Here is an 11058-nt window from a genome sequence, read left to right as displayed (position 1 = left end):
GCTGGGGCCGCTCGCTGCTTGCCCTGCCCACACCTCCGGCCCTGCCGCTGCCTGCGCTCCATATCCTTTTCCCCTCCCTTTCCTTTCCCGTTCCCGGGATGCAGCAGCGCGTCCTGCGGGGCTCCCTCCGCACCACGGCCCCTGTGCACTGACCGCCCTCCCCTCCGGGGGCGGCTGAGCTGTGCCCGGCCAGGTTCAGGTCGCACATCGGGAGGAATTCCTTCCCGGAAATGGCGATTAGACTTTGGAAAGGGCTGCCCAGGGGAGCGGTGGAATCTTCCGTCCCCGGAGGTGTTTAAGGAAAGGCTGCCTGGTTGACAGGGTGGCATAGGTTGGCCTGGATGATGCCAGCGCTGTTTTCCAGCCCCAGTGACTGTGCGGTTCCCGGAGCTCGGGGCCGGCCCGAGCAGCCCCCGCTGACCCCGGCCAGGTGACAATTCCTGCGGGCTGCACGAATTGGAATGAGGTTCTCACTGCCCCATTCCCAGCCCCGCTGGATGGACGCGTGGGCTCGGGCCGGCCTCTGCTGGGCTGTGCTCCCTCAGCCCCGGGGCTCTCGGACACCGCTCCAGAGAGGGACGGGCTCGGCGCCCGAAGGCTGTGGGGGGGACAGCGATACCGAGCGAACGGGGCCCGGAGCCCGAAGGCTGTGGGGACAGCGATACCGAGCGAACCGGGCCCGGAGCCTGAAGGCTGTGGGGACAGCGATACCGAGCGAACCGGGCCGGGAGCCCGAAGGCTGTGGGGACAGCTATACCGAGCGAACCGGGCCGGGAGCCCGAAGGCTGTGGGGACAGCGATACCGAGCGAACCGGGCCCGGAGCCTGAAGGCTGTGGGGACAGCGATACCGAGCGAACGGGCCCGGCGCCATCCCCACACCCCTCAGACAGGGGCACAGGCTGAAGCCAGACTCGCGGTATTTCTGTTTAGGTGTTCTCGAGCATCTCCAGCCCACTAACTAATTTCCTAATTTCCTAACGTGAAATTAAAGTTTGTCTTCCCGAGTCTGCCTTTTAACGCTTGGTGAACTAAAATTGTTTTAATGAGATTTGGGTCTTCAGAGGTGCCTTTACTGGAGTTTGCATTAACTGTTTGATAGCGATAGCGAGGCAGTGCATTCAGTGTAATTAAATCTGGTGTGAGTAAAAAGTGAACAGAGATCAGACGTGAGTTTGAATTAATCCTTCAGTCTTTAATCATGCAGCAACATAATTAAGATTATTTAATACGGAGTGTTTAAGGCAATTCAATATGGAGTATTTAAGGCAATTGAGTATGAAGGATTGTAAGTTTTTCTTGAGTGTTATAGTTAGTGTTCTCATAATTAGAATATTTTAAAAGTCCTGGTTTGGACCTTCACTTCTGTTTGCAAAATTTCACATATTTTGGAGAAATTCTAGCCTAAGTCAGGTTATTCCTAAGTAACTATTTTTATGAAGTAGTTTTCACTCCCTCACACCCCTTAATACCTATACTGCAGTCTATAATCTATAATTGATCCTTACAAGGCATAGATAAGTCAGTCAGGGAAAACATCTCTGAATTCTAAGTGTGATCAAATGCCTCAGATAAATCTCAGAGGGAGTCAGCTGTGGACAGGATTTAACAGTCCTTGATTTAGTTTCTTAAAGAATTCTTTTTCTGAAGTGGGTTGTGTTGAGCTCTTTCAATATCAAAATTCAAAGCTGGTACAGAGTGGAATAAGAGATTCTGTTACATTCCTCTCTACAGAATGACACTAGTCAGAACTTATGACTGAAATGTTCCTGAAGTTTCAGCTGTTCTTTAGTGCCAAGGAAAGGAAAATGTCTGTCAAGTTATTGTGGTACCAGAAGTGCCTTTTGGTAAAAATTGCTTCACTTGTTAATTGCCTGCATCACTGGGGTGAGTGAAGAAGTTCTGGTACTAATGTACCACTGTAAGTAAAATGTGTTCTATGTGAGAAAAGTTTAATGCTGCAAAAATAAGATTTGCAAAATGAGAGCATGCAGGTGTCAGGAAGGCAGATCTCCAAAGGCAGATGGAGTGCAAGGTGAATTGGAATCACAGAATCCCAGAATGGTTTAAGTTAGAAGGGACCTTAAATTCATCTTGTTCCAACCCCCTGCCGTGGGCAGGGACACCTTCCACTAGTCCAGCCTGCTCCAGCCTGGCCTTGGACATTTCCAGGGATCCAGGAGCAGCCACAGCTTCTCTGAGCACCCTGTGCCAGGGCCTCACCACCCTCACAGGAAAAAATCTGGTAAAATGGAAAACTATACACTGGCATGTAAATTAATAAGCTCTAAACATTTCTAGGAAGCTTTTGCTGAAAGTGACATAAAAAACAACACATTTAAGCTGTGCTAAAGATGTCCAGCTCACTGTATTTGTAAGAATAATTACTTGATTCTGCTTTATATTTCCTGTATGATTTAATAGTGGATCTCCTTGCAATGTGATGTTCTTGCTGCTTTTAAGGAGATGAGAAAAGGCTGCCAAGCACTTTCCAAGTGCAGGCTGTCCTCTTGCCAAGACACCACCACAAGGGTTTGGTGCTCAGGGGCAGCTGTGGTGCAGATGCAGAGCTGTGCTCCCCAGCAGGGGCCTGCTGGGCACAGGGACACTGCTGTCATGGCCAGGGCACTGGGGGCCATGTCCCTCCTGCTCAGCACTCCCTAGACCATATCCAGATGGCCCCTCCAGCCCAAGTTATACTGTCATCCTGTGATTCTGCATTCAGGTGCACACAGGAAAGCCTGGGAGATGCATAATATTGTATTTCAACACAATACAATGCTCTGTGTTGGGAGTGTTTTTGTTCTCTTCAGCAGGTAGCAAAACCATGCAGCATGAGAGCTGAGAGGGCTTTCATCAGCTCCTGCTTTCTAGTGTTCCTGCTGTAATGGAAACATTTCTTCTGCTCCTTGCAGCAGCAAAGTAAAGAAAATTACTCCAGTCAACTGAGACATTTTGTTTCCTTGTCGTCCTTTCAGGTAAAATATTTATTACCTGTTAAAGTGGTTCAAAGTCACCACTTCACTTCCTTTCAGAAACCAGCATATAGAGAAAGAGAAAATACTCATGTTTTTAAAATTTGGAGGCAGAGAACGGTAAATAGGAGGCAAAAGATGGGAAAAATTAGGAGAAAATGTCCATGTTGGTGCATTACTCCACTGTGGTACATTACAGTAAAGCAAGATAAGGATATAAATAAATTATAGCAAAGGAAAACTCAATGGGCATTGGTAGGATGAGGTAAGGTCTGCCCTAGCAGTAGTAAAATAGTCCTTTTCTTATGCTGAGTGTCCCTGCAGACAGAGCAGGACAGATTTCTGAGGAATTTACCCTTTTAGCAGGATACAAACTGTGTGCTAGGACACTTTGCTCAGGATCAACTCAGGTACAATGGGGCAGGAGGAAAAGGCACTGAGGTTGTTCTGAACCAACACCACCTCAGGACCAAGGGCTTTGCTACAGTTTAAGATTTAGATTCTTTAAAAATCAAGCAGAGCAAGCAAGCTATGTGATCTTTAATGAAAAATGTTTGATGTTGTGAATGGGAAAGAAAGGGAAATTAAACAAGATTGCTCAGCACAGACTGGTATTGTGGTTGTAACTGTGATGTGCCTCTTCCTCCTGCAAGAGCTGTAGCAGTCTGGTAAGAATGTCCAGTCACAATCAAGGGGGAAAGCCTTTTTCTGGATCATAAGAGATAATACCCCAGTGATAAATCTGCAGAACTTTGCAGATTGTGGCTTTATTTTGAGGCTTGTAGACAAAATAAGTGAGAGGGAGAGAGTTGGGGCAGATTAATTACACACAGAAGTAACATGAATAAATGTGAGCTGTAACAATCCATGTTGCTCAAGGATCAAAATGTACAAATTAGGGATTCTATTGGCTCTGTTCCTCTGGAAAAGAAGTTTTGCATGAGACATTACAGTTTCTTAAGTATTCAGGCCCTGTCATTATTTAGTACTTGCTTTCAAAAATGTCACTTAAAACCAGTGTGTAGCCAGCATTTGGACAGTCAGTGATGACCCTAGAGGGAAAGCTACTACTGAAAACAGCAGTTGGTAAATCCAGAATGAGCTGGGAATGGTAGAAATAGGAGCAGGTAGTAAAAGAGTGGATCTCATTTAGGAAGGATCAAGGACTTATTTTTACCCCTCCAGTGTATCCCAAAAATTTCAATGTACTTGATCCCAACAGAGCTTTAATGGAGAAATGCACTGCTCAGGCAGTGAGCAAGCAGGGACATCAAATCTTCCACCTTTGATGGGAACAGTGACAGGCAAAGTTCCTTGACGCAAATTGCTTATAAGAAGGCAGGGGAAAAACATCTCAAATATCTCAACTCTAAATTTACAATATAGCCCAAAAGCTTTGGCAGCCTCAGGGGCAGAAGGATTCCAGTGTAGGCACAAGCCAAACAATCCCACAGCCACAGGTGGGGAACAACAGCAGGACAGTGCTATCAGTGATTGGTAGTAATTCAGAAGTGTTTTCATGGCAGCATTCAACTGCATGGTTCAGAAAGGGATTATATCAGCAAAGATAAAGCAGAGATCAAAACTGGCCAAGAATTTGAGAAGCGGCTGCAAGATAATATTATCTGCTTCATAAAGTGAAGTTTCAGGCAGTGATCAAAGGGTTTTGCCAGTTTAATAAACAAAGGATAGTTCACACCCTCAAGTATCATACCCTCAAATCACAGAAATGGCCATGCAACTGAAAAAGTGTCTGAAATTCACATTCTTTAACCCCAAACTTACTTAGACTGAAAAAAAGTATTTACAAAATCTATAGCCTTAGGGCATACACTCAGAAAGTCACAATGTTTTCAGAGTATTGGTTCTTGGAGTAGACATTTTATGTCTCTTTAGTTTTGGAAATGTTTCCAAGGCACATTAAGACATTTGACTGAAATAGAAGAGGTGGATAATTAGTGGCATCGTTTGTAAACATATGCTTAATTGGACTTTTGGAGAGGGGTAGCATGCACTTAATGGTTGGTATTAATTCTGCATTTGATATTTAAGGCAGTGTATTGACAGGTGTAGGATGACAGCATGTAATCATTTAATCAGATAATTATTACAAATATTTTAATTTGTCGGGATTCTTATTTTAGGCTTTACCTTTATCCCTTTAATGCAGTAAGAGAATTAATTCCATTAATCTAAAACATGTTCAGCCACTACAAAACCAAAGGTAATCATTGTTTCTGCTTGCAGAGAAAAGCAGAGCTGAGGAGAGAGCATCTGTTTGTCTGCCCAAAGTGACACTTCTGTGCCAGAGTTCAGAGCCACCCACGTACCCTGACACAGGTGGGATTTCACAGCCATGAAATATGGCCAGCTTGTTCCATAGGATGGGAGTAGCACACTGAACACGTGGCTGCCTTCTTCCTGGGGTGCTGTGTGTATGGTCTCTCCCCTGGAATGGATGTTCCAAATTCAGGCTGCAAAAGATAAGTTAATTTCTTCCATTCCCAGAAATCCAGGGCCCAGAGATAAAGGCAAAAGAGTGGGATCTCATTATAATTAACTAGGGGAAGGCAAGAAAATGTTAATTCTGTGCTCTGCAAAGGGGGCAGTAAGACAAAACCAAGCTTGGGTATCAAAGTGCAGCCAGTTTTCATTGTAACTCCTTGTTTACCACTTTTATTATAGTAAGTGAATTGAGGGGAAAGAAATCTTGTTTTTTAGTTTGCTTCCTCATAAGATTTTGCACATCCTTACAGAAAGGTCTAAGTAGTGTCAGGGCAAAGAAAGCAGAATGCTCCAGCTCTGGTGCCTAGCAGAGGTAGTTTGAATTTGAAATAGGGACATGACTAAACCCTTTTTGCAACTTTTTAATCTGTCATTCAGCAAACAATGTCCTGCTCTCTGCAATAAACAAACACAGGTAATTAAAGCCTGCCAAATGAAGTTCTGTAACAATGTTTGAAAATAGTTTGTAAAGAAATAACTACATAGAAAGTGTTGCAAAGATGAAGTCAAAGATTTATGAGGTATGTAAGGTGTTTGTGGGATTAACTACAGGCTGGCAATAACCCAAAGTAAAGCTGTCTCTTGCACTGATGAACTTTCCATTTGTGGTGAAAAAATGTGCTGTGCCCTGGAAAAAAAAATTAGCACTGGCTGTTCTCATCCTAGGGCTGTGGGCAATATTTTAAATACGTGCAATATTTAGGTGTGTGGCACAAGACAGCACAGCAGCAAGGTAGGAAATAGAATACTAGGAGAAAGAAGCAATACCTGCACACAGCTTCTTGGGATCCAGTCAGGAGCTGGAGGCTGATTGTAGATGGAAACAGTGCCACTGAGTGTTTCTGCATTGCGGCCTGACCTGTAGTTGATTAATGCATCTCTTGATCTCTAATTAGGTGCCGTTAACAGCCCGTACACAGCAGCTGCCCGGGTGATATTTAAGACAATTATCTGGTGCCCTCTAGTGGAGCATGAGACAGATACAATCAGACTTTTATCCCCCTGCATAAACAGATTTATTTTCCTCCCAGTGAATGGCCCATCCAAGAGCCTTTGCTGAAATCATTGGAGGCTTATGCTTGCACTGAAAATCATGCAAAAGGTTTATAAATTAGTATGAGGATGACCTGGTCGGTTGTGTTGATCTTTACAAGTATTGACCAAAATTTTAAAATCAGAGACCAAAGGCATATTTTTAAACAGACAAGGAGAAGGCAAAAAGAGAAGAGGCCAGAAGGAGAAGAAAAAAAGAGAAAAAAAATAATTTAAAAAAAATCAGGATACATTTTAATGATTCTTGGCTTAAGCATCAGTTACAGGAAATGAATGACTATTCCTTCCCTGTTTGGTATCTTATTTTAGAAGATTTCCTGTAGCACAGGATTACCTTGTTTTTGTAGCTGGTCAAAGTATGCAGTCCTCAACCCGACTGTTTCCCTGAGTGGAGAAGCTCACTGGATGATTGTGCCACACTTTCCAGAGGCTGCTTAAATTGTGCAACACTATCCCTGATCTAGGTGTTTCAAATACAATTTAGGGAGGTTTGCTTTTAAATCATCTGTTTTTTTCCATTGCTTGAACTTCAGCAGTGACCTCAAGAAATGATGGAAAATAGGGGTTTGCCAGCTGGGTACTTGCTCCAAACCCACATGTGACTCACCAAAGCAGCTGTGCCCATTTCTTCATAACACAGCTCTGCTCTCTAAATGATGGGAGTTCCCTACCTTTGCTGCTCCAGCTTGGACAGCCCTTGGGCGTGTGTTCTGCAGATCTGAGCTCTGATTTGTTTGGGGGTGCTGGAGCATACTGAACACACATTTCAGCCCAGCATATCAAGTAGGACTTTGCAGTTGGAGTTTCTTTCCAAGATGACAGTTGCCAGCCTTATGAATTAGGGATCTACAGTGGACTTTGGTAGGTGCTGGGAGCAGGCATATATTAGGGTAGAGGTCTAAAAAAGAAATAATTTCTCTTTTTGGATTCTATTTCCACTTTTCTTTGATTATTTTCAGGCTAAGGGATGGAAAAGCGAGACTGTGGCTGTATGTTGTTACTTGCTTCTAAAGTCTGTGGTTCTGCCATTTGGCAAATTGCTGCCTTCCAAGCAGCAGCAAGAGCACAGTTTGGAGAAATACAGCCCACACCTATTCTCTGCAGCCTCACACATCTGCTTCAGATTTGCAGCAGGAGGAGAAATGGGATGTGTAATGTGGGTTATGGACACAGCAGATGTCCATACATCAGCACACACACACACACTGAATACAGAAGATTTAACCTTTTGGGATTCACTGAAATGAGGCACTGGGCTAGTGAGAAGTACAGATCCATCTGTAATAATGTTTTCCACAGCACTTGTAAAGAACCTGGATTTGTGAAGTCCTAATTCTCCACGGGTCTGTAACGAGAAGAGCTTTGTTGCTGAGTGTCTCTGTACAATAAGACAAGAAAAGCAGTTCAGGCCTTATTCCTGCACTGTTCTTTGTTCCTCAGGAAAAATCTGTCAGAATATAGAGAATATTTAGGAGTTTATGGCCTGGAAGCAAAATCCCACAGAACTGAGTGTCTGTGATAAAAGCTGTCAGAATTTACTGCTACCTGTAAAACAATCAGTGGAAAGGCTTGAACCTATTTCAAGCAAAGAGGGAAAGATGGAATAAGCCAATCTTTCCAGACAAAGAAAATTATGAGTATTAATGTGCGGTTATTTTAGATTTCTGGCAGGACCTCTCTCCCCACAATATTTGTCTTGTACAGTTAAAAATGGCAGCATTAATACATTCTGCTTCCATGACCCCCTTCATGGTAGCTGATTGGAAAGATCAATAATGTGCCTCAGGTTATGAGTCATTACAAGTTTATTTTTCAGTGTTGATTATTACAATGTACGTGAGCAAGTGTGATCAAAGCAGATTATTTACAATACACAGCAGTGTGGTCTGTTGGAACAGCACATTTCCAAAGCTGTGGAAAGTGGTTTCAGAGGGAGCTGACAGATTACTACAATGTTTATCATTGTTAGAGCCTCAGTGGGAGTCTGGTTTAATCTAATTAACATAACAGTGGGAGCACAATGACAATAAAAATTAGAAGCACTGAAGAACTCTATTATGTGGCTGGTGTGACTGGGAATGACAGACATTACAATGAATGTACAACAGGAGGATGCTCAAGGGTGACTACTGATGAAAGAAGCCTTTTTTTGTACTCATCATGTTAAGCTGAGATTTTTTTTTTCCCCACACTGTCTGCTCTGAGCACCCACTTCAGGTGTTCTGCATTGCCTCCTCTGTTCTCATACACCTCTGAACTGGCTAAGCTAGCTCTGGTCAGAGAATCCCAGAATGGATTGGGGTGGAAGAGGCCTTAAAGCTAACCCAGTCCCATCCTCTGTCAAGGGCAGGGACACCTTCCACTATCCCAGGCTGCTCCCATCCCCATCCAAGCTAGCCTTGGACCCTTCCAGAGATGGGGCACTCACAGCTTCTCTGCTGTACCAGGGCCTCACCACCCCCACTTTAAAAAACTTCTTGAATTCAATCTAAATGTCTTCGTTTTTCCAGGAGCCACCAAAAAAAACCAAACAAACAAAAAACCAAAGAAAAACCCCAGCAACGCCAGGTTTTTTTGTGATAATTTAGCAACAATAGAAAACACTACCTTGAAAAACAAGTTAAAACAAGCCTACTTCAAACCTCTGAAGCAATTTAAATTGTACTGTTTGAAGGGAGTTCCAGGCATCTCCTAGTGATAGGTAAGGGGCACTGGGATGAAACTGTCCATAGATACCAAAGCTTTGACTACCATAAAAATGTAGGCATTTTTTGGAGCTTTGTTCCATAGTTCTTTAGAGAACGTGTTGTGTTCCAGGAACAGGTATGCTGAAGTAAATCTCACAGGAGGCAGTTTCAGTTTGTGATACTTTGTGGGTTCCCTTTCCCACTGCTTTCAGTGGTTGATTTTGCAGAAGTCTGGTGGTTGTGCATGGGGAGGGAGGACCAAAATCCACAGGGTCCATAAGGAGGAACAACTTTCACAGGCTTCCAGGCCTGGTACTGAACACCTCCAGCAGGAATAGAGGAAAATAAATAATCTGTGTCTAAACAAGTCAGGGATACAAGGTTGTTGGACAATGAAACTGCAGAGTACACACCTGATTTCACAAAGCAACCAAATCCAAATTTTTAATGTCCTTCCTTGTGAAATAAATGACAGTAGTATGGTGTAGTCATTGATCAGAGATGACTCAAACAGGCCACCCTGCAGAAGGATTTGTCAAAGGCATCTACAGACCATGAATAATGACTATGAAATTTTACAGAAAACAGGCATCTACTCCTCATCCCCAAGCTACAATATAAAGTCTTCTAAAACATATGCATGAAATACCATAAACATTGCACTAGAGCATTGGCCAAAAGTCAAAGCACTGTCTGGTGTTCTCTAGGACATTTCTCTTCGTTTCTGGCAGTTTTTTGATGATAAACTAGGAAAATATGATAAAGAGAAGTCTTGGAATACAGAGTGGGGATGAGGAAGCCGTGTGAACAACTTGACAGAGTGTAAAAAATATAATAAGAAGGCAGGAAGGAGGAGAGAAAGTGGTTTGGTAATCAGCCCATGAAGGAGGATGTAGAAGTGTGATGATTCAGTGTTAGCCCCACATTATTTCCTCTTGTAGAAATTTCTCAGGATTTGTGGCCTGTTCTTTGCCTTTTGTAGGAGCTGGAACCTAGATTTTCTTCTCCAGATGAAAAGATGGGGGTTTGGGTCAGTTCATCACCCAGGATGTGGGTGGATCTCTGCATCCCCTCCATTGATCCCCATGGGCTGTGGGTGGATCTCTGCATCCCCATGGATCCCCAGGGGCTGTGGGTGGATCTCTGCATCCCCATGGATCCCCAGGGGCTGTGGGTGGATCTCTGCATCCCTGTGGATCCCCATGGGCTGTGGGTGGATCTCTGCATCCCTGTGGATCCCCATGGGCTGTGCATGGATCTCTGCATCCCTGTGGATCCCCATGGGCTGTGGGTGGATCTCTGCATCCCCATGGATCCCATGGCTGTGGGTGGATCTCTGCATCCCCTCCATGGATCCCCAGGGGCTGTGGGTGGATCTCTGCATCCCCTCCATGGATCCCCAGGGGCTGTGGGTGATCTCTGCATCCCTGTGGATCCCCCCAGGCTGCAGGGGCACAGCTGCTCCAGCAGGGTCTCACCACAGCCTGCAGAGGAATCTCAGCTCCAGCTCCTGGATCACCTTCTCCCTCTCCTGACCTGACCTTGGTGTCCCCATGTTGTTTCCCTCAGATGTTCTCACCTCCTCCTCTTCTCTGACTAGGAAAAAAGCTGTGTTCTACTTTGTTTTGATTTTCTTCTTAAATCTGCTATCACAGAGGTGTTACCATCATCTCTAATTGCCCCAGCCTTGGCCAGCAGCATGTCCATCTTCAGAGCCATCAGGAGTTGCCTCTGCCAGACATGATGGAAGTTTCCAGGACCTTCTCACAGAAGCCACCTCTGTGGCCCCCCACTACCAAAAACCAGGTTGTGCCAAACCAACACACGGGCCCATGGAGGT

This window comes from Catharus ustulatus, chromosome 9, assembly GCF_009819885.2.
Source record: "Catharus ustulatus isolate bCatUst1 chromosome 9, bCatUst1.pri.v2, whole genome shotgun sequence".
Taxonomy (NCBI): Eukaryota; Metazoa; Chordata; class Aves; order Passeriformes; family Turdidae; genus Catharus; species Catharus ustulatus.
This window is presented reverse-complemented; position numbering follows the sequence as displayed.